Source organism: Pleurodeles waltl, chromosome 11 (assembly GCF_031143425.1).
Source record: "Pleurodeles waltl isolate 20211129_DDA chromosome 11, aPleWal1.hap1.20221129, whole genome shotgun sequence".
Taxonomy (NCBI): Eukaryota; Metazoa; Chordata; class Amphibia; order Caudata; family Salamandridae; genus Pleurodeles; species Pleurodeles waltl.
Genome location: NC_090450.1, coordinates 390,550,881 through 390,572,559, shown reverse-complemented (window position 1 = coordinate 390,572,559; position 21,679 = coordinate 390,550,881). Strand labels below are relative to the sequence as shown.

Here is a 21,679-nt window from a genome sequence, read left to right as displayed (position 1 = left end):
CAGCTGGCATTTCCTGGGCATCTGCCCACTCCCGACTTGATCGTGACTCTTGGACTTGGTCCCCTTGTTCCACAGGTACTCTCGTCCGGAAATCCATTGTTGTTGCAGTGCTGGTGTTGGTCTTCCTTGCAGAATTCCCCTATCACGACTTCTGTGCTCTCTGGGGAACTTAGGTGCACTTTGCACCCACTTTTCAGGGTCTTGTGGTGGGCTATTTTTCTAACCCTCACTGTTTTCTTACAGTCCCAGCGACCCTCTACAAGCTCACATAGGTTTGGGGTCCATTCGTGGTTCGCATTCCACTTCTATAGTATATGGTTTGTGTTGCCCCTTTACCTATGTGCTCTCATTGCAATCTATTGTGACTGTACATTGCTTGCATTGCTTTCTATTGCTATTACTGCATATTTTTGGTATTGTGTACATATATCTTGTGTATATTTGCTATCCTCATACTGAGGGTACTCACTGAGATACTTTTGGCATATTGTCATAAAAATAAAGTACCTTTATTTTTAGTATATCTGTGTATTGTGTTTTCTTATGATATTGTGCATATGACGCCAGTGGTAGAGTAGGAGCTTTACATGTCTCCTACTTCAGCCTAAGCTGCTCTGCTAAGCTACCCTTTTCTATCAGCCAAAGCTGCTAGACACCTCTTCTACACTAATAAGGGATACCTGGACCTGGTGCAGAGTGTAAGTACCCCTTGGTACTCACTACAAACCAGGCCAGCCTCCTACAGACACCCCACCCCAAGACCCTGAAAAGTAGGAGTAAACTTACCCTACTACCCCAGACAGACAGTAAAGTCGAGATATGGGATTCTGCAAGGACAACAACTGACTGCAAAACACTGAAGATGGATTCCTGGACCTGAGGACCTGTAAAGGAAGGGGACCAAGTCCAAGAGTCACACAAGTGACCGGGGGGGGGGGGGAAGGGGCAGGAGCCCACTTAACCCCGGATGACAGTGCAAAAAGGCTGCCTCCGGGTGGAAGAAGCCGAAGATTCTGCAACAACGGAAGGTGCCAGGAACTTCTCCTTTGGTCAGAAGATATCCCTCGGCGTGCTGGATGATGCAGGGTTGTTTCCACGCAGAAAGACCGCAAACAAGCCTTGCTAGCTGCAAGAGTCGCAGTTATGGATTTTGGGTGCTGCTAGGGCCCAGGAAGGACTAGGAGGTCGCCCCTTGGAGGAGGAGACAGAGGGGGCGCTCCGCAACATGGAGAGCCCACGCAGAAGCAGGCGGCATCCGCAGAAGCACCTGAACAGGCACTTAGAAGATCTGAGGACAGCGGTCGACTCAGAGTCACAAAGGAGGGTCCCACGATGTCGGAGTCCAACTCAATGAGTTGGGCAATGCAGGACAGAGTGCTGGGGACCTTGCAAAAGTGCACAGAAGCCCGAGCAGCTGCAGTTAACACAGTACACAGGATTACTGTCTGGCGTGGGGAGGCAAGGACTTACCTCCACCAAATTTGGACAGAAGGGTCACTGGACTGTCGAAGACAATTGGACCCAGCTCCTGTGTTCCAGGGACCATGCTTGTCAGGATGAGAGGGGACCCAGAGGACCAGTGATGCAGAAGTTTGGTGCCTGCGTTGGTAGGGGGAAGATTCCGTCGACCCACAGGAGATTTCTTCTTGGCTTCCAGTGCAGGGTGAAGGCAGACAGCCCTCAGAGCATGCACCACCAGGAAACAGTCGAGAAAGCCGGCAGGATGAGGCGCTACAATGTTGCTGGTAGTCTTCTTGCTACTTTTTTGCGATTATGCAGGCGTCCTGGAGCAGTCAACGGTCGATCCTTGGCAGAAGTCAAAGAGGGAAGTGCAGAGGAACTCTGGTGAGCTCTTGCATTCGTTATCTGGTGAGATGCCCACAGGAGAGACCCTAAATAGCCCACAGAGGAGGATTGGCTACTGAGAAAGGTAAGCACCTATCAGGAGGGGTCTCTGACGTCACCTGCTGGCATTGGCCACTCAGAGCGGTCCATTTTGCCATCACACCTCTGCATCCAAGATGGCAGAGGTCTGGGACACACTGGAGGAGCTCTGGGCACCTCCCCTCGGAGGTGCTGGTCAGGGGAGTGGTCACTCCCCTTTCCTTTGTCCAGTTTCGCGCCAGAGCAGGGCTGGGGGATCCCTGAACCGGTGTAGACTGGCTTATGTAGAGATGGGCACCATCTGTGCCCTTCAAAGCATTTCCAGAGGCCAGGAGAGGCTACTCCTCCCAGGCCCTTCACACCTATTTCCAAAGGGAGAAGGTGTAACACCATCACTCAGAGGAAATCCTTTGTTCTGCCTTCCTGGGACCAGGCTGCCCAGGCCCCAGGGGGGCAGAAACCTATCTGAGGGCTTGGCAGCAGCAGTAGCTGCAGTGGAGACCCTGGAAAGTTAGTTTGGCAGTACCCGGGCTCTGTGCTGGAGACCCAGGGATGCATGGAATTGCCACCCCAATACCATTCTGGTATACCAGAATGGTATTGGGTTGACAATTCCATGATCCTAGAGATGTTACATGGCCATGTTCGGAGTCACCATTGTGACGCTGCATATAGGTACTGACCTATATGTAGTGCACGTGTGTAATGGTGTCCCCGCACTCACAAAGTCCTGGGAATTCGCCCTGAACAATGTGGGGGTACCTTGGCTAGTGCCAGGGTGCCCACACACTAAGTAACTTTGCACCTAACCTTCACCAAGTGAGGGTTATACATATAGGTGACTTATAAGTTACTTATGTGCAGTGAAAAATGGCTGTGAAATAACGTGGACGTTATTTCACTCAGGCTGCAGTGGCAGTCCTGTGTAAGACTTGTCTGAGCTCCCTATCATCAAATCATTAACATTTATAAAGCGCGCTACTCACCCGTGCGGGTCTCAAGGCGCTAGGGGAAAAAGGGGGGGTTATCGCCGCTCGAACAGCCAGGTCTTTAGGAGTCTCCGGAAAGCGGAGTGGTCCTGGGTGGTCCTGAGGCTGGTGGGGAGGGAGTTCCAGGTCTTGGCCGCCAGGAAGGAGAAAGATCTCCCACCCGCCGTGGAGCGGCGGATGCGAGGGACAGCAGCGAGTGCGAAGCCAGAGGAGCGGAGGAGGCGGGTGGGGACATAGAAGCTGAGGCGTCTGTTGAGGTATTCCGGTCCCTTGTCGTGGAGGGCTTTGTGTGCGTGGGTGAGAAGTTAGAAGGTGATCCTTTTGCTGACTGGGAGCCAATGCAGGTGTCTCAGGTGTGCGGAGATGTGGCTGCTGCGGGGTATGTCGAGGATGAGGCGGGCCGAGGCGTTTTGAATGCGTTGCAGGCGATTTTGGAGTTTGGCTGTGGTCCCGGCGTAGAGGGTGTTGCCGTAGTCCAGGCGGCTCGTGACGAGGGCGTGGGTCACGGTTTTTCTGGTGTCGGCAGGGATCCAGCGGAAGATCTTGCGGAGCATGCAGAGGGTGAGGAAGCAGGCGGAGGACACGGCGTTGACTTGCTTGGTCATGGTGAGAAGAGGGTCCAAGATGAAGCTGAGGTTGCGGGCGTGGGTTGTGGGGGTCGGTGCGGTGCCGAGGGCCGTGGGCCACCAGCAGTCGTCCCAGGAGGACGGGGTGTTGCCGAGGATGAGGACTTCCGTTTTTTCAGAGTTCAGCTTTAGGCGGCTGAGCCTCATCCAATCTGCGACGTCCTTCATACCCTCTTGTAGGTTGGTTTTGGCACTGGCGGGGTCCTTGGTGAGGGAGAGTATAAGTTGGGTGTCGTCGGCGTAGGAGGTGATGATGATGTCGTGCTTGCGTACGATGTTGGCGAGGGGGCTCATGTAGACATTGAAGAGTGTCGGGCTGAGTGAAGAGCCTTGGGGCACGCCGCAGATGATCTCGGTGGGTTCTGAGCGAAACGGAGGGAGGTAAACTCTTTGGGAACGGTTTGCGAGGAAGGAGGCGATCCAGTCCAGGGCCTGGCCTTGGATCCCGGTGGAACGGAGGCGGGTGATTAGGGTGCGGTGACAGACGGTGTCAAAGGCAGCCGAGAGGTCGAGCAGAATGAGGCCGACTGTTTCACCGTTGTCCATCAGGGTTCTGATGTCGTCAGTGACTGAGATGAGGGCGGTTTCAGTGCTGTGGTTGGTTCGGAATCCGGTTTGTGAGGGGTCGAGCAGGTTGTTGTCTTCCAGGAAGGTGGTCAGTTGTTTGTTGACGGTCTTCTCTATTACTTTGGCTGGGAAAGGAAGAAGAGAGATGGGGCGGACGTTTTTCAGGTCGCTCGGGTCAGCCGTAGGTTTCTTTAGAAGGGCGTTGACTTCGGCGTGTTTCCAGCATTCGGGGAAGGTAGCAGAAGAAAAAGAAGAGTTGATGACGGTCTGGAGGTGCGGGGCGATGATGTCAACGGCGTTGTTAAAGATGAAGTGCGGGCAGGGGTCCGAAGGGGCGCCGGAGTGGATAGAGTTCATGATGGATTTGGTTTCTTCCGTGTTGATGTGGGTCCAGTTGTTGAGGGTGATGGCCGTGGATGCCGGTTCGGTGGTGTTTGGTTGGGTCTGGTGTCCGAAGCTGTCGTGGAGGTCGCTAATCTTGCGATGGAAGAAAGTGGCGAGGGATTCGCACAAATCCTGTGAGGGCGTGACGGCGTTGGCGTTGGCGCTGGGGTTGGAGAACTCCTTGACGATGCTGAAGAGTTCTCTGCTGTTGTGTCTGTTTTTGTCCAGTCTGTCGGTGAAAAAGTTCCTTTTGGCAGCGCGGATCAGGTGGTGGTGTTCGCGGGTAGCGTTCTTGAGGGCGGTCATGTTGTCAGCGGTGTGGTCCTTGCGCCAGGCTTTCTCAAGGGCGCGACAAGTTTTCTTTGATTCTTTGAGGGTGTCAGAGAACCAGAGAGGTTTTTTGGTGTTGGTCTGTCGATGCGTGCGTTTGAGGGGAGCAAGGATGTCTGCGCAGTTGGAGATCCAGTTTGTGAGGTTGAGGGCTGCGTCGTTGGGGTCGGTGGTGAGGGTGGGTTGGTTGGCGGCGAGTGCGGAGAAGAGTTGCTCTTCGGGGATCTTGTTCCACTGTCGACGAGGGATGGGTTGGGTGCGGAGGCGGCGGGTCTCGCGTCGGAATGTGAAGTGGACGCAGCTGTGGTCGGTCCAGTGTAGGGCAGAGGCGTGGCTGAAGAAGACGTGTTTGCTGGCGGAGAAGATGGGGTCGAGCGTGTGTCCGGCGATGTGCGTGGCGGTGTTCACCAGTTGTTTGAGGCCGAGGTTGGCGAGGTTGTCGAGCAGGGTGGTGGTGTTGGGGTCGTTGTTTTGTTCCATATGGAAGTTGAGGTCGCCTAGGAGGATGTAGTCCGGAGAGGCGAGGTCGTGCGGGGAGATGAAGTCGGCGATGGCGTCGCTGATAGGGGCGCGTGGCCCGGGAGGACGGTAGACGAGGGATCCTCCGAGGGTGGTCCTCGGGTCGGTGCGAATCTGAAAATGCAGGTGTTCCGCGGCGAGAGGGGTGTCCTCGGTGGAGGTGGTGACGCTGATGGAGTCTTTGAAGACGATGGCGATACCTCCTCCTGCTTGGTTGGTGCGGTCTTTCCTGGAGATCTTGTAGCCTTCGGGGATGGCGGTGGCGATGTCTGGAGCAGAGGAGGCGTTCATCCAGGTCTCTGTGATGAAGGCGACGTCCGGTGCTATGGAGTCCAGGAGGTCCCAGAGTTCAACGGCGTGTTTGTGGACGGAGCGAGCGTTGACTAGGATGCACTTGAGGTGGTTGATGGCGCGTGGGCTTGAGGTCGTGGTTGTTGCGTGGTGGAAGATGCGTTTGCAGGAGTTGCAGGCGAAGGGTCCATGGGTGCGTTTGGGGTGAGCTTGGAAGCAGGTGTTGGGGCGCCCTGGGTTGAGGGCGTGGAGGGTGGTGGGGTCGTAGCGGATCAGCGGGGTTTGGGAGAGCTGGGGACCAGGGGTCGTGGCGCTGGGCGCGGGACAGGCGCGGACGGGCGCAGACGGGCTTGCCTCTGGCGCGCCTCCGGCACGCGCTGTCGCACAGCGGCCGCCATATGAGGTAGGAGGGGGGGAGGGGTCAGCTGGGGGCGAATGGGAGCTGGGGGGCGGGGCGTGCAGGAGGTCGCGGCGGGAAAGCGAAAGGGAGGGGGGGACAGGTAGAGTGAGAAGAGCTGGGGGAGGGGGGTTTAAGGGCGGAGGGGGGTGAGTGTTAGGAGGTTTAGGAGATTAGGGAGAAAGATAGGAGTAGGGTTGTGAAGATAGGGGAGGGGGGGTTGTAGAGGTGGGTGAGAGGTAGAGTGAGAGGATAGGAAGATAGGTAATAGAGGGGGTGGTGGGAGGGGGGAGAGATAGAGAAATAGATAGATAGGGAAATCGATAGATAGGGAAATAGATAGAGAGATAGGAAGATAGGAGGAGGTGGAGAGTGAGGGAGTTAGATAGTGGGATAGAGAGATAGAGAGATAGGTAGATAGGAGGAGTGAGGGAGGTAGATAGTGAACGGGTTAGATAGGGGAGATAGAGAGGGGGATGCGAGTGAGGGAGGGGGATGAGGCAGGAGCAGGAGGGCAGGCGCGGGGAGAAGAGGACGGAGGAGGCAGAAGAGCCGAAGGCAGAAGATAGAAGACGGAAGAACAGAAGAACAGAAGAACAGAAGAACAGAAGAACAGAAGAACAGAAGAACAGAAGAACAGAAGAACAGAAGAACAGAAGAACAGAAGAACAGAAGAACAGAAGGAGAGAAGAAAGGAAGACCGGAAGCACAGAAGAACACAGAAGAAGATACAGAAAACGAAGAACAGAGGGCAGAAGACCACAGAAGAAGATGAGGAAGAAGAGAAGAAGAGTGAAGACGGGGAAAAGAAGAGTACAGAAGAAGATTACAGACGAGGAGCGAGGAGGAAGAACAGAAGAACAGAGAAGAAGAAAAGAAGAAAAGAAGCAGGAGAGAGGGTGAGTAGCGCGGGGCAGAGCGAGGGGCTGGGAGGTGGGGGGTACTTACTGTGAGGTGGGTCTCAGGAACTCAGGAACCTGGAGGGGCTGCAGCGGCAGGGGGAGCGACCTACCCTTGGGTCAAGGGTCGCTACCACTGTCGTGCAGCGGCCGCCATATGAGGTAGGAGGGGGGGGAGGGGTCAGCTGGGGGCGAATGGGAGCTGGGGGGCGGGGGCGTGCAGGAGGTCGCAGTGGGAAAGCGCGAGGGAGGGTGGGGACAGGTAGAGTGAGAAGAGCTGGGGGAGGGGGGTTTAAGGGTGGAGGGGGGTGAGTGTTAGGAGGTTTAGGAGATCAGGGAGAAAGATAGGAGTAGGGTTGTGAAGATAGGGGAGGGGGGTTGTAGAGGTGGGTGAGGGTGAGAGGTAGAGTGAGAGTATAGGAAGATAGGTAATAGAGGGGGTGGTGGGAGGGGGGAGAGATAGAGAAATAGATAGACAAAATAGATAGATAGGGAAATCGATAGATAGGGAAATAGAGAGATAGGAAGATAGGAGGAGGTGGAGAGTGAGGGAGTTAGATAGTGGGATAGAGAGATAGAGAGATAGGTAGATAGGAGGAGTGAGGGAGGTAGATAGTGAACGGGTTAGATAGGGGAGATAGAGAGGGGGATGCGAGTGAGGGAGGGGGATGAGGCAGGAGCAGGAGGGCAGGCGCGGGGAGAAGAGGACGGAGGAGGCAGAAGAGCAGAAGACAGAAGACCAGAAGAACACAGAAGAACACAGAAGAACACAGAAGAACACAGAAGAACACAGAAGAACACAGAAGAACACAGAAGAAGATGAGGAAGAAGAGAAGAAGAGTGAAGACGGGGAAAAGAAGAGTACAGAAGAAGATTACAGACGAGGAGCAATGAGGAAGAACAGAAGAACAGAAGAAGAAAAGAAGAAAAGAAGAAAAGAAGCAGGAGAGAGGGTGAGTAGCGCGGGGCAGAGCGAGGGGCTGGGAGGTGGGGGGTACTTACTGTGAGGTGGGTCTCAGGAACTCAGGAACCTGGAGGGGCTGCAGCGGCATGGGGAGCGACCTACCCTTGGGTCAAGGGTCGCTACCACTGTCGCGCAGCGGCCGCCATATGAGGTAGGAGGGGGGGGAGGGGTCAGCTGGGGGCGAATGGGAGCTGGGGGGCGGGGGCGTGCCAGAGGTCGCGGCAGGAAAGAGCGAGGGAGGGGGGGACAGGTAGAGTTCGAAGAGCTGGGGGAGGGGGGTTTAAGGGTGGAGGGGGGTGAGTGTTAGGAGGTTTAGGAGATTAGGGAGAAAGATAGGAGTAGGGTTGTGAAGATAGGGGAGGTGGGGTTGTAGAGGTGGGTGAGGGTGAGAGGTAGAGTGAGAGGATAGGAAGATAGGTAATAGAGGGGGTGGTGGGAGGGGGGAGAGATAGAGAAATAGATAGAGAAAATAGATAGATAGGGAAATAGATAGAGAGATAGGAAGATAGGAGGAGGTAGAGAGTGAGGGAGTTAGATAATGGGATAGAGAGATAGAGAGATAGGTAGATAGGAGGAGTGAGGGAGGTAGATAGTGAATGGGTTAGATAGGGGAGATAGAGAGGGGGATGCGAGTGAGGGAGGGGGATGAGGCAGGAGCAGGAGGGCAGGCGCGGGGAGAAGAGGACGGAGGAGGCAGAAGAGCCGAAGGCAGAAGATAGAAGACAGAAGAACAGAAGAACAGAAGACCGGAAGGAGAGAAGAAAGGAAGACCGGAAGCACAGAAGAACACAGAAGAAGATACAGAAAACGAAGAACAGAGGGCAGAAGACCACAGAAGAAGACGAGGAAGAAGAGAAGAAGAATGAAGACGGGGAAAAGAAGAGTACAGAAGAAGATTACAGACGAGGAGCGAGGAGGAAGAACAGAAGAACAGAAAAGAAGAAAAGAAGAAAAGAAGCAGGAGAGAGGGTGAGTAGCGCGGGGCATAGCGAGGGGCTGGGAGGTGGGGGGTACTTACTGTGAGGTGGGTCTCAGGAACTCAGGAACCTGGAGGGGCTGCAGCGGCAGGGGGAGCGACCTACCCTTGGGTCAAGGGTCGCTACCACTGTCGCACAGCGGCCGCCATATGAGGTAGGAGGGGGGGAGGGGTCAGCTGGGGGCGAATGGGAGCTGGGGGGCGGGGCGTGCAGGAGGTCGCAGTGGGAAAGCGCGAGGGAGGGTGGAGACAGGTAGAGTGAGAAGAGCTGGGGGAGGGGGTTTAAGGGTGGAGGGGGGTGAGTGTTAGGAGGTTTAGGAGATTAGGGAGAAAGATAGGAGTAGGGTTGTGAAGATAGGGGAGGGGGGGTTGTAGAGGTGGGTGAGGGTGAGAGGTAGAGTGAGAGGATAGGAAGATAGGTAATAGAGGGGGTGGTGGGGGGGGGGGGAGAGATAGAGAAATAGATAGAGAAAATAGATAGATAGGGAAATCGATAGATAGGGAAATAGATAGAGAGATAGGAAGATAGGAGGAGGTGGAGAGTGAGGGAGTTAGATAGTGGGATAGAGAGATAGGTAGATAGGAGGAGTGAGTGAGGTAGATAGTGAACGGGTTAGATAGGGGAGATAGAGAGGGGGATGCGAGTGAGGGAGGGGGATGAGGCAGGAGCAGGAGGGCAGGCGCGGGGAGAAGAGGACGGAGGAGGCAGAAGAGCCGAAGGCAGAAGATAGAAGACAGAAGACCAGAAGAACAGAAGACCAGAAGAACAGAAGACCAGAAGGAGAGAAGAAAGGAAGACCGGAAGCACAGAAGAACACAGAAGAAGATACAGAAAACGAAGAACAGAGGGCAGAAGACCACAGAAGAAGATGAGGAAGAAGAGAAGAAGAATGAAGACGGGGAAAAGAAGAGTACAGAAGAAGATTACAGACGAGGAGCGAGGAGGAAGAACAGAAGAACAGAGAAGAAGAAAAGAAGAAAAGAAGAAAAGAAGCAGGAGAGAGGGTGAGTAGCGCGGGGCATAGCGAGGGGCTGGGAGGTGGGGGGTACTTACTGTGAGGTGGGTCTCAGGAACTCAGGAACCTGGAGGGGCTGCAGCGGCAGGGGGAGCGACCTACCCTTGGGTCAAGGGTCGCTACCACTGTCGCGCAGCGGCCGCCATATGAGGTAGGAGGGGGGGGGGAGGGGTCAGCTGGGGGCGAATGGGAGCTGGGGGGCGGGGCGTGCAGGAGGTCGCAGTGGGAAAGCGCGAGGGAGGGTGGAGACAGGTAGAGTGAGAAGAGCTGGGGGAGGGGGGTTTAAGGGTGGAGGGGGGTGAGTGTTAGGAGGTTTAGGAGATTAGGGAGAAAGATAGGAGTAGGGTTGTGAAGATAGGGGAGGGGGGGTTGTAGAGGTGGGTGAGGGTGAGAGGTAGAGTGAGAGGTTAGGAAGATAGGTAATAGAGGGGGTGGTGGGAGGGGGGGAGAGATAGAGAAATAGATAGAGAAAATAGATAGATAGGGAAATCGATAGATAGGGAAATAGATAGAGAGATAGGAAGATAGGAGGAGGTGGAGAGTGAGGGAGTTAGATAGTGGGATAGAGAGATAGGTAGATAGGAGGAGTGAGTGAGGTAGATAGTGAACGGGTTAGATAGGGGAGATAGAGAGATAGGTAGATAGGAGGAGTGAGTGAGGTAGATAGTGAACGGGTTAGATAGGGGAGATAGAGAGGGGGATGCGAGTGAGGGAGGGGGATGAGGCAGGAGCAGGAGGGCAGGCGCGGGGAGAAGAGGACGGAGGAGGCAGAAGAGCCGAAGGCAGAAGATAGAAGACAGAAGACCAGAAGAACAGAAGAACAGAAGACCAGAAGACCAGAAGGAGAGAAGAAAGGAAGACCGGAAGCACAGAAGAACACAGAAGAACACAAAAGAACATACAGAAAACGAAGAACAGAGGGCAGAAGACCACAGAAGAAGATGAGGAAGAAGAGAAGAAGAGTGAAGACGGGGAAAAGAAGAGTACAGAAGAAGATTACAAACGAGGAGCGAGGAGGAAGAACAGAGAAGAAGAAAAGAAGAAAAGAAGCAGGAGAGAGGGTGAGTAGCGCGGGGCAGAGCGAGGGGCTGGGAGGTGGGGGGTACTTACTGTGAGGTGGGTCTCAGGAACTCAGGAACCTGGAGGGGCTGCAGCGGCAGGGGGAGCGACCTACCCTTGGGTCAAGGGTCGCTACCACTGTCGCGCAGCGGCCGCCATATGAGGTGGGGGGGGAGAGGTCAGCTGGGGGCGAATGGGAGCTGGGGGGCGGGGGCGTGCAGGAGGTCGCGGCGGGAAAGCGCGAGTGAGGGGGGGGGACAGGTAGAGTGAGAAGAGCTGGGGGAGGGGGGTTTAAGGGTGGAGGGGGGTGAGTGTTAGGAGGTTTAGGAGATTAGGGAGAAAGATAGGAGTAGGGTTGTGAAGATAGGGGAGGGGGGGTTGTAGAGGTGGGTGAGGGTGAGAGGTAGAGTGAGAGGATAGGAAGATAGGTAATAGAGGGGGTGGTGGGAGGGGGGAGAGATAGAGAAATAGATTGAGAAAATAGATAGATAGGGAAATCGATAGATAGGGAAATAGATAGAGAGATAGGAAGATAGGAGGAGGTGGAGAGTGAGGGAGTTAGATAGTGGGATAGAGAGATAGAGAGATAGGTAGACAGGAGGAGTGAGGGAGGTAGATAGTGAATGGGTTAGATAGGGGGGATTGAGAGGGGGATGCGAGTGAGGGAGGGGGATGAGGCAGGAGCAGGAGGGCAGGCGCGGGGAGAAGAGGACGGAGGAGGCAGAAGAGCCGAAGGCAGTAGATAGAAGACAGAAGAACAGAAGACCGGAAGGAGAGAAGAAAGGAAGACCGGAAGCACAGAAGAACACAGAAGAAGATACAGAAAACGAAGAACAGAGGGCAGAAGACCACAGAAGAAGATGAGGAAGAAGAGAAGAAGAGTGAAGACGGGGAAAAGAAGAGTACAGAAGAAGATTACAGACGAGGAGCGAGGAGGAAGAACAGAAGAACAGAGAAGAAGAAAAGAAGAAAAGAAGAAAAGAAGCAGGAGAGAGGGTGAGTAGCGCGGGGCAGAGCGAGGGGCTGGGAGGTACTTACTGTGAGGTGGGTCTCAGGAACTCAGGAACCTGGAGGGGCTGCAGCGGCAGGGGGAGCGACCTACCCTTGGGTCAAGGGTCTCTACCACTGTCGCGCAGCAGCCGCCATATGAGGTAGGAGGGGGGCGGGGGGTCAGCTGGGGGCGAATGGGAGCTGGGGGGCGGGGCGTGCAGGAGGTCGCGGTGGGAAAGCGCGAGGGAGGGTGGGGACAGGTAGAGTGAGAAGAGCTGGGGGAGGGGGGTTTAAGGGTGGAGGGGGGTGAGTGTTAGGAGGTTTAGGAGATTAGGGAGAAAGATAGGAGTAGGGTTGTGAAGATAGGGGAGGGGGGGTTGTAGAGGTGGGTGAGGGTGAGAGGTAGAGTGAGAGGATAGGAAGATAGGTAATAGAGGGGGTGGTGGGAGGGGGGGAGAGAGAGAAATAGATAGAGAAAATAGATAGATAGGGAAATCGATAGAGAGATAGGAAGATAGGAGGAGGTGGAGAGTGAGGGAGTTAGATAGTGGGATAGAGAGATTGGTAGATAGGAGGAGTGAGGGAGGTAGATAGTGAACGGGTTAGATAGGGGAGATAGAGAGGGGGATGCGACTGAGGGAGGGGGATGAGGCAGGAGGGCAGGCGCGGGGAGAAGAGGACGGAGGAGGCAGAAGAACAGAAGACCGGAAGGAGAGAAGAAAGGAAGACCGGAAGCACAGAAGAACACAGAAGGAGATACAGAAAACGAAGAACAGAGGGCAGAAGACCACAGAAGAAGATGAGGAAGAAGAGAAGAAGAGTGAAGACGGGGAAAAGAAGAGTACAGAAGAAGATTACAGACGATGAGCGAGGAGGAAGAACAGAAGAACAGAGAAGAAGAAAAGAAGAAAAGAAGAAAAGAAGCAGGAGAGAGGGTGAGTAGCGCGGGGCAGAGCGAGGGGCTGGGAGGTGGGGGTTACTTACTGTGAGGTGGGTCTCAGGAACTCAGGAACCTGGAGGGGCTGCAGCGGCAGGGGGAGCGACCTACCCTTGGGTCAAGGGTCGCTACCACTGTCGCGCAGCGGCCGCCATATGAGGTAGGGGGGGGGGGGGTCAGCTGGGGGCGAATGGGAGCTGGGGGGCGAGGGCGTGCAGGAGGTTGCGGCGGGAAAGCGCGAGGGAGGGAGGGGACAGGTAGAGTGAGAAGAGCTGGGGGAGGGGGGTTTAAGGGTGGAGGGGGTGAGTGTTAGGAGGTTTAGGAGATTAGGGAGAAAGATAGGAGTAGGGTTGTGAAGATAGGGGAGGGGGGGTTGTAGAGGTGGGTGAGGGTGAGAGGTAGAGTGAGAGGATAGGAAGATAGGTAATAGAGGGGGTGGTGGTAGGGGGGGAGAGATAGAGAAATAGATAGAGAAAATAAATAGATAGGGAAATCGATAGATAGGGAAATAGATAGAGAGGAAGATAGGAGGAGGTGGAGAGTGAGGGAGTTAGATAGTGGGCTAGAGAGATAGGTAGATAGGAAGAGTGAGGGAGGTAGATAGTGAATGGGTTAGATAGGGGAGATAGAGAGGGGGATGCGAGTGAGGGAGGGGGATGAGGCAGGAGCAGGAGGGCAGGCGCGGGGAGAAGAGGACGGAGGAGGCAGAAGAGCCGAAGACAGAAGAACAGAAGACCGGAAGGAGAGAAGAAAGGAAGACCGGAAGCACAGAAGAACACAGAAGAACACAGAAGAACACAGAAGAACACAGAAGAAGATACAGAAAACGAAGAACAGAGGGCAGAAGACCACAGAAGAAGATGAGGAAGAAGAGAAGAAGAGTGAAGACGGGGAAAAGAAGAGTACAGAAGAAGATTACAGACGAGGAGCGAGGAGGAAGAACAGAAGAACAGAGAAGAAGAAAAGAAGAAAAGAAGAAAAGAAGCAGGAGAGAGGGTGAGTAGCGCGGGGCAGAGCGAGGGGCTGGGAGGTGGGGGGTACTTACTGTGAGGTGGGTCTCAGGAACTCAGGAACCTGGAGGGGCTGCAGCGGCAGGGGGAGCGACCTACCCTTGGGTCAAGGGTCGCTACCACTGTCGTGCATCGGCCGCCATATGAGGTAGGAGGGGGGGGAGGGGTCAGCTGGGGGCGAATGGGAGCTGGGGGGCGGGGGCGTGCAGGAGGTCGCAGTGGGAAAGCGCGAGGGAGGGTGGGGACAGGTAGAGTGAGAAGAGCTGGGGGAGGGGGGTTTAAGGGTGGAGGGGGGTGAGTGTTAGGAGGTTTAGGAGATCAGGGAGAAAGATAGGAGTAGGGTTGTGAAGATAGGGGGGTGTTGTAGAGGTGGGTGAGAGGTAGAGTGAGAGGATAGGAAGATAGGTAATAGAGGGGGTGGTGGGAGGGGGGAGAGATAGAGAAATAGATAGAGAAAATAGATAGATAGGGAAATCGATAGATAGGGAAATAGATAGAGAGATAGGAAGATAGGAGGAGGTGGAGAGTGAGGGAGTTAGATAGTGGGATAGAGAGATAGAGAGATAGGTAGATAGGAGGAGTGAGGGAGGTAGATAGTGAACGGGTTAGATAGGGGAGATAGAGAGGGGGATGCGAGTGAGGGAGGGGGATGAGGCAGGAGGAGGAGGGCAGGCGCGGGGAGAAGAGGACGGAGGAGGCAGAAGATAGAAGACAGAAGAACAGAAGACCGGAAGGAGAGAAGAAAGGAAGACCGGAAGCACAGAAGAACACAGAAGAACACAGAAGAAGATACAGAAAACGAAGAACAGAGGGCAGAAGACCACAGAAGAAGATGAGGAAGAAGAGAAGAAGAGTGAAGACGGGGAAAAGAAGAGTACAGAAGAAGATTACAGACGAGGAGCGAGGAGGAAGAACAGAAGAACAGAGAAGAAGAAAAGAAGAAAAGAAGCAGCACCCTATGGGTGGCAAAAGAAATGCTGCAGCCCATAGGAATCTCCTGGAACCCCAATACCCTGGGTACCTAGGTACCATATGCAAGGGAATTATAAGTGTGTTCCAGTGTGCCAATGAGAATTGGTAAAATTACAGTAGTCACTAGCCTGCAGTGACAATTTTAAAAGCAGAGAGAGCATAAACACTGAGGTTCTGGTTAGCAGAGCCTCAGTGATACAGTTAGGCACCACACAGGGAACACATACAGGGCATACTTTATGAGCAATGGGGTCCTGACTAGCAGGATCCCAGTGACACATAGGCAAAAACAAACATACATACAGTGAAAATGGGGGTAACATGCCAGGCAAGATGGTACTTTCCTACACTAGGTTTCCCAAAGTGCAAGCTGAGAAGGGGTCCAAAATCTAGAGCTACCCCCTTAAAAAAAGAGGGTCAGTTTTGCGTTGGAAAAATGTGCTGCGTGCATAAGAAAATATCCTCCAAATCATATGCTAGTACGGGTACTAGAAATTCGGAGATGTAGAAATAACCACTGCTCCTACAATCTATATCTTGTGCTCATTCCAGAAATACATAAGTTTCCTTGATACCCAGTTTTCACTCTGCCTATTTTGTGTATAAAAATTGGTCTACGCTTGGTACTCAAACAAAAAACATTGTACAGTGCAGCTCAGATGTTTGCTCTGGGTACCTTGGGTTCTTGGAGAATCTACAAACCTTATATGCCCCTACAACCACAAGGATCTACCAGATATAATGGTTTATTGCTTTTGCCAATCTGCCATTGTGACAAAAAGTTGCAGATGAAAACAATGTCACATAGGTCTGCTTTTTCCTACTCATTTTCAATAATTCTTTTTGTGAAGTTATTTTCCTTTGGAAAACTTTGGAAGATCTACACATGACCCTTGTTGAATTCAGAATTGTGTCTACTTTTCAGAAATCTCTAGCTTGTCTGGATCACCCATGAGTTTCACACTGGCTTCCACCACAAACTGAAAGTAGGATGAGAGCACAAAAAATAGGGAAACTAGGCTAACTCTTAGAAAAATACTAAAACTGTGGTACAAAATTAGTATTTTTGATTCAGCACTGTATGTACCTGAAAGCTAGGAAGACGGTGACTTTAGATCAGCAAACCTTTTGTGGATGCTATTTTTAGGGAACAAACAGACACTTTTATCTGGAGCACTTATCACCTACTTTTATCAAAAAACTCATACGATTTTGGTATATTTTTCCTGTTTTCTCAGTCCATTTTAGGGGAATCCAGAAACCATGGGCATCTTTAGAATCCCCAGGATGTTGGAAACAAGCATTTGCAAATGCAATAGGTCTCGCATTTGCTTGAGTTATAGATATTGGCGTTGTAAATGCATAACTGGACTTTTCTTGCCACATAAATTGGTCAACCCTGTCACATAATTCCAGTGGCCCTCCATAGAACTAAAGAGCTTCCATTTACTGCGGAGAGTCTTGCCCTGGTGACCACTGTGGAGGGTCTTACCCTGATGACCTTTGAACATTTCTTAGATTGTTTTTAGTACTGTTTTCTTGTAAATGTTCAGATATGTTAATGGATGTGAGGACAGGAACCTGTGTCACCAGATGTAACGTATGCAGCCGTACCTTCATTTTTTTGTGAAATGGAAAAGCACATGATGACTAATCTTGTTTTTAAAACTATTGTGGTATTTTAAAATTAAAGTGCCGTACAAGGCACATCAATCAATTTATTTGTATGGGAGTGTGTTTGCAGTGACTGGTTTGTTTGTAGGTGAAAGATAGCACTCGTCTGCTTTTACCCCAAATGTATTTATGTGCGTGAAAAGGACCGTCATGTAATTTACTTTTTTTAAATTAACACCATATAGTTAGTGTACGTATATGTAAAGGTAGTAATTTTTGGCAGTTTATTTGGACAAATTTCCTTTAACAAAATAGAAATGTTAAACATGCTGCTTTGAAGAGAAAAAGAGAAAGGTTTCTAGAAGTTGCATTTCAATCCTGCAGTCTGTTAGAATTGAAACATAGTGGAAAGAGGGGTTTAACGTGTTTTTCGTTATATTAAAAGCTAAAGGTTTCATAGGCTGAAATGATGAGAGCTGAGCGCAGCGTCCATGAAGCGCGAGCCCCGCTGATCACGTCAAGCAGAACAGGAGCCATTGAAGGACGTGCTCCAACCAGTGCTCGTGCATTTCCCACATCGCTGTCGACTTTCAAGCAATACAATTTGTGTTGTTGTGCAAAACAAACACGATACTTGTGTTTGCGTTATGCTTAAAGCAATAGAGTAAGCTTGACTATAACCTGGGATGTTAAAAACCCAGGAGATGAAGCGGGTGTTAAAGCAGCTACTGCGGTCAAACTACCACAAAAACAAATACACTTTGAGGGAAGTGTTCGTGCTCGGTGCACTTTCGGAGTGCCCTGCTAAGCCACTAACCATCAGCCGGTGCGGTTTAAAACTTAATAACCCAGGAGATGAAGCATGATGTTAACGTGCCTACTGTGGTCATACTACCACCAAAACAAACACATTTTGAGGGAAGTGTTCGTGCTCTGTGCACGTTCAGAGTGCCGCGCTAAGCCAGCAAGTATCAGCCGACGTTGTATAAAACTTAATAACCAGGGAGATGACACACCATGTTAAAGTGACTACTGCAGCCGTACTACCACCAAAACAAACACATTTTTAGGGAGTTGCTCCTGCTCAGTGCACGTTATGAGTGTCTTGATAAGCCAGCAACCATCAGCCGATGTTGTTTAAAACGTAATAACCCGGGAGGTGAAGCACGATGTTAAAGCACCTACTGAGGCCATACTACCACAAAAACAAACACACTTAGAGGGAAGTGCTCGTGCTCAATGCACGTTCAGAGTGCCTTGAAAATCCATGCCAAGGAACGCGGGAGCCAGGCAGTGGAGAGAGGGTGCAGTGATCCGACAAAGACCAAATGTGACCAGGATAACAGCCTGATTTATAGCCTCGTTTACAACTAAGCTAAACGGAAAGCAAGAATGCACTGCAAATGAAAAGGGAAGCTTCCCTGTATTTACCTCCTTTGGGGCCCCATTATCTCGAGGGAAGATCACAGATCACGCTACGAACAGCCCTCATAGTCCTTGGGCTCAACAGGCCGGGGATGCTCTGTAATTCACGCAGGGCGGAGTGAGACAGAGGGCAGGAATGCCAGGGGCACTCTTCATTCGAAGCAGCGGGGAAGTGGGAAAGTAAGGGAAACAAGCATTTGGAATGCAATGGTGTTGTGTTTGCTCGAGTTAGAGCTCATAGCGTTGTAAATTACTGACTTGACTTTTATTGCCACACAGACTGAAAATAACAAGAGGAAGCGAGCAAGAGCAAGCTGGCCCTGGAAAAGCCCCCCTATGATGTTGGTTTATGTTTAGAGGGAGCTGGTGGGGAGGAGGGACTGGACACACACCCACAGTGCAAGGCAAACAGGCCAATACTGAAAGAAAAAGTCCCTTACAGAAGAGATAAGCAGGACACAGCGTAATTACACAGTACTTTGTGCTGCTCCCAAAGTGAAAAAAAGGCAGAAATGACCACTAGCAAGCAAGGATTTTTGAAGGACACTGCAACTAACAAATCAAAACGCTAGAACTCACTCTATTGTATACTTTAGAATACAGCAGGCCGAACACTAACTCTCGACCTAAAAAGGACACAATTTTGGCGTGGATAACTTATGTGCGCAAAAAGTTATGGAAGCCTAAGCATGAACCACACCAAATAGCCAAATAGGGTTAGCATTGGTAGGACCTAGAAGCCAAGGTGTTAACCAAAGCAGAAAGCACCAGACAGATCAACAAGACAGGATGAACGTGTGGAATGAGCCATGGGGTTATTGCCTAAAGAATGAAGTATCACTGCTAACTATATTGTAGCTGCCTCGGACACACACGTGACGCTTGAACGCGTGGGGGGAGGAGGAGGGGCTGTCCTATACTTGTTCTGTGCTTACAATCAAAGCAGCTACAGTACGCTAACTGTTCTTTGCATTAGAAGAGTGTAAGAGGTGTTATGTGGGGTGCTTTGGGTACACGGAACCATTAGTTTATGAGGTGCTAACATCGTAGCCAGGACCAGTTTATTATTCGCCCAGCGTCGCTGTTGACCCAAAGGCCGACTCTGCTACTATTTAAACATTTACAGGTTAAGATATAACAATTACTTTTGATTGACCCAACACGTTCTGGTTTCGTCTTAGGCCTCTTGCCAAAGACTTCTGGGCAACATTCGACAAGCAAATTTACCCAGGAACCATCCACGCACAGCGCATCCACGATAAAAGACTCCTGGGGGTTCCGCTGCTGGATGGAATTCGAAAAAGAGGAGACTGAGAATTTACAAATTTAGAGTACCTTGGTCCTTGGGTGGAGCGGGCCAGCGATCAGAAGAGCCCATTCGCTACGCCTTCAGGTAGGGGTTACTGCCGAACACAGTCTTTCATTGGTTCTGTATAGAGGGTGGTGCAACTCAGTGTGCACCATCTCTGTATGAGGATGAGGGTGGTGTCGCCCTCATCCAATGTGGAATAGCTTCTGGCCCTTCCCTACGTATTAATGTTAAGGCGCAGAGGACTCGGTTTCCACCATACGTTCAACGTAATAGTCAGGTCTAAATGTATGTTTAAAATGAGTAGAGTGGCAGCTCCATCCTCCCTCCCCCTGTTCAACTTTCCCCGCATCGCCTTACCTGTTCTGTCTAAAGCTGTCGTCTATGTTCCAGGCCCCCCCACGTACACAAAGACCAATTGCTTCTGGAAAAACGCTCGAAACATGCTCCAGCCCACATAAGGATATCAGTTGATTACTGAATGTGAGCAGCGACTGTGAAATACTTCCACAAAAACACCCTATCATTTCGCCTTTCACCAACTCACGGTGTTTAAGCTCAATGTCTGCTATATATATATATAGCAGCCAAAACTGGCAGACTTTGCTCAGCCAACAGGAACAAACTAAATAACATTTGTTACTTAGCCCAATAAAAATAATGTATCGTTATTGTGATACGTAGGATTCTGTAATCCCTGTATCAAAGCTACTCTCTAATTCTTTATATTCGGCGACTTGCGACGGACCCGGTTGCTGATCACGAATAAAAGACTTCAGAACTCGACTATTATAAGTTTTTACGGTCGAGAACTCGACTATTATAAGTTATTACAGTCGAGTTCTGACGTCACAATGCCTGCTGTCAGAGCCAGCAGTTGATTGAAAGGCTGATCAGGTCGGGGGCATAATTGAAGCAGCTGTTTGAAGTAAAGTAAACGTCTGCTCTATTTCTTAGGTTGAGTGCTTTTAACCACGCCAACTGCACAGCCATCACTATCACTTGTTCCTGGGCTTGCCTTTAAAAAATCCTTTGTTGTCATTGGTAAATGCTTTAGGTTTGGTCCTCCTTGGGGCAGTTTTGTTACCACCTTGGCCATCAACCCTGTTACATGGATAATCGTATGTTTGCCGATACGTTTGACTGTGAGCAAATTTCTTTTTTCTTTTGTGTCTCTCCTTCACGCTCATAGTAGCCATGGCGCTTTGAACTGGTTTGCTTATGTCAACTGTTTAACTTTTAATTTTCAATTTATGTGTCAAGAAAAGTCCAGTTAGGAATTTACAACCTTGATAGCTCTAACTTGAGCAAACGGGAGAACCATTGCATTGCAAATGCTTGCTTTAACTTACAATGATAAGCCGGGAGAGCAGGCATATTTTGTGAACTCCTTGGATAGTGAGAGAAAAACTAGAATCTTTCTATATGTTTCTACACATCCTGAGGTAGTGCAGCTTTTTAAAAATAAAAATAAAAAAACGGACTTACATTTAACTGTCTCCAATATCTACACAAATGATAATTAGGTTTTTGATGTGTTTAATTTTGCACTAGAGGTTTTATTTTTATTCTTCATGTTTGCAAACATTATCTCACTTAAATATAAAAGAGCTTTGCACCAAGGTTTTAAGTGTTTTGTGGAAAAGGTGATGGTGTGATCATTTATTATACGGGGTAAAGTGCACCTTGGTATGCATGATAAGTATGCTGCATGTTACCTTGGAGGTCCGTAACGTTATAAAGGAACTTTGCCCCAGCCTCATTCCTCTATATGGTAATAGAACTCCTCAGTTAATTGCAATATCATTATAATGTATGGCGGGGTGCTTTATCCTCTATATCACTGTGTGGTATAAATCTGAGACCAGGAAAATGAAATGGTAGGATGTGCGCTGTTTTCTCATAACAAATTACTGCCCAGAACTAGACTACCAAACAAAACACCTTAATTTACCTGTATCTCCTTTGTATTTTATGGGTGTTTGACGCAAGACAACCGGTTCCTTTCATAACAGAAGCCAGTTTTAATATAAAATGTAAACGCACTATCCCTGATTCTGCAAGCTTTACTTTGCAACACTCTTGTGATTTGTCTGTACTGTATCACCTCAGGTTTATCAATTTTATAAGGTCCATGCTTGAGCAGATAGTTCCTCCAGGCCAGGATTTTCTTTGCATTCTCGAAACTGCAGTCCTTTTCTGACCATTATGTGTTCACAGACTACAAGTCACAAAATGTAAAGCAGAAAACTTGGATTAGGGTGAACAGACCTCCTGGATTTGCCTGGACAGTCCCAGTTTGGCATCCCAACACTTTTTGCTGAAATAAAGATAAGTCCCGTTGTTTTAGAACAGGTCGGGTGAGCATGCACGTTCATCACAGTGTGGTGCAGGCTTATGTTTGCTCCAACCCTCTCATAACACAGGAACACCAAGAACAGAGGTTACGCTGTTTAAAGAGCTCTCTCTTTACACCACTGAGAGATGTCTAATTTTAGTAATAAATAAGAGGAATAGAAGT

The 21,679-nt window shown here is 50.7% G+C and overlaps 1 protein-coding gene across 3 annotated transcripts in view; it reads right to left on the bottom strand.

Moving 5' to 3' along the window:
- The window catches only part of PLEKHB2 (pleckstrin homology domain containing B2), a 676,701-nt gene extending 657,073 nt beyond the window's left edge, over positions 1-19,628 (bottom strand). For 2 of the 3 annotated variants that reach the window (XM_069213723.1, XM_069213725.1), the window contains exon 1: positions 19,519-19,628. The gene's annotated coding sequence lies outside the window, so the exon portion shown is untranslated. Of the gene's footprint in view, positions 1-19,184; positions 19,449-19,518 lie in introns of those variants that run through there. The other variant, XM_069213724.1, reaches the window with a different exon arrangement.
- Between the last annotated feature and the right edge of the window lie 2,051 nt (positions 19,629-21,679).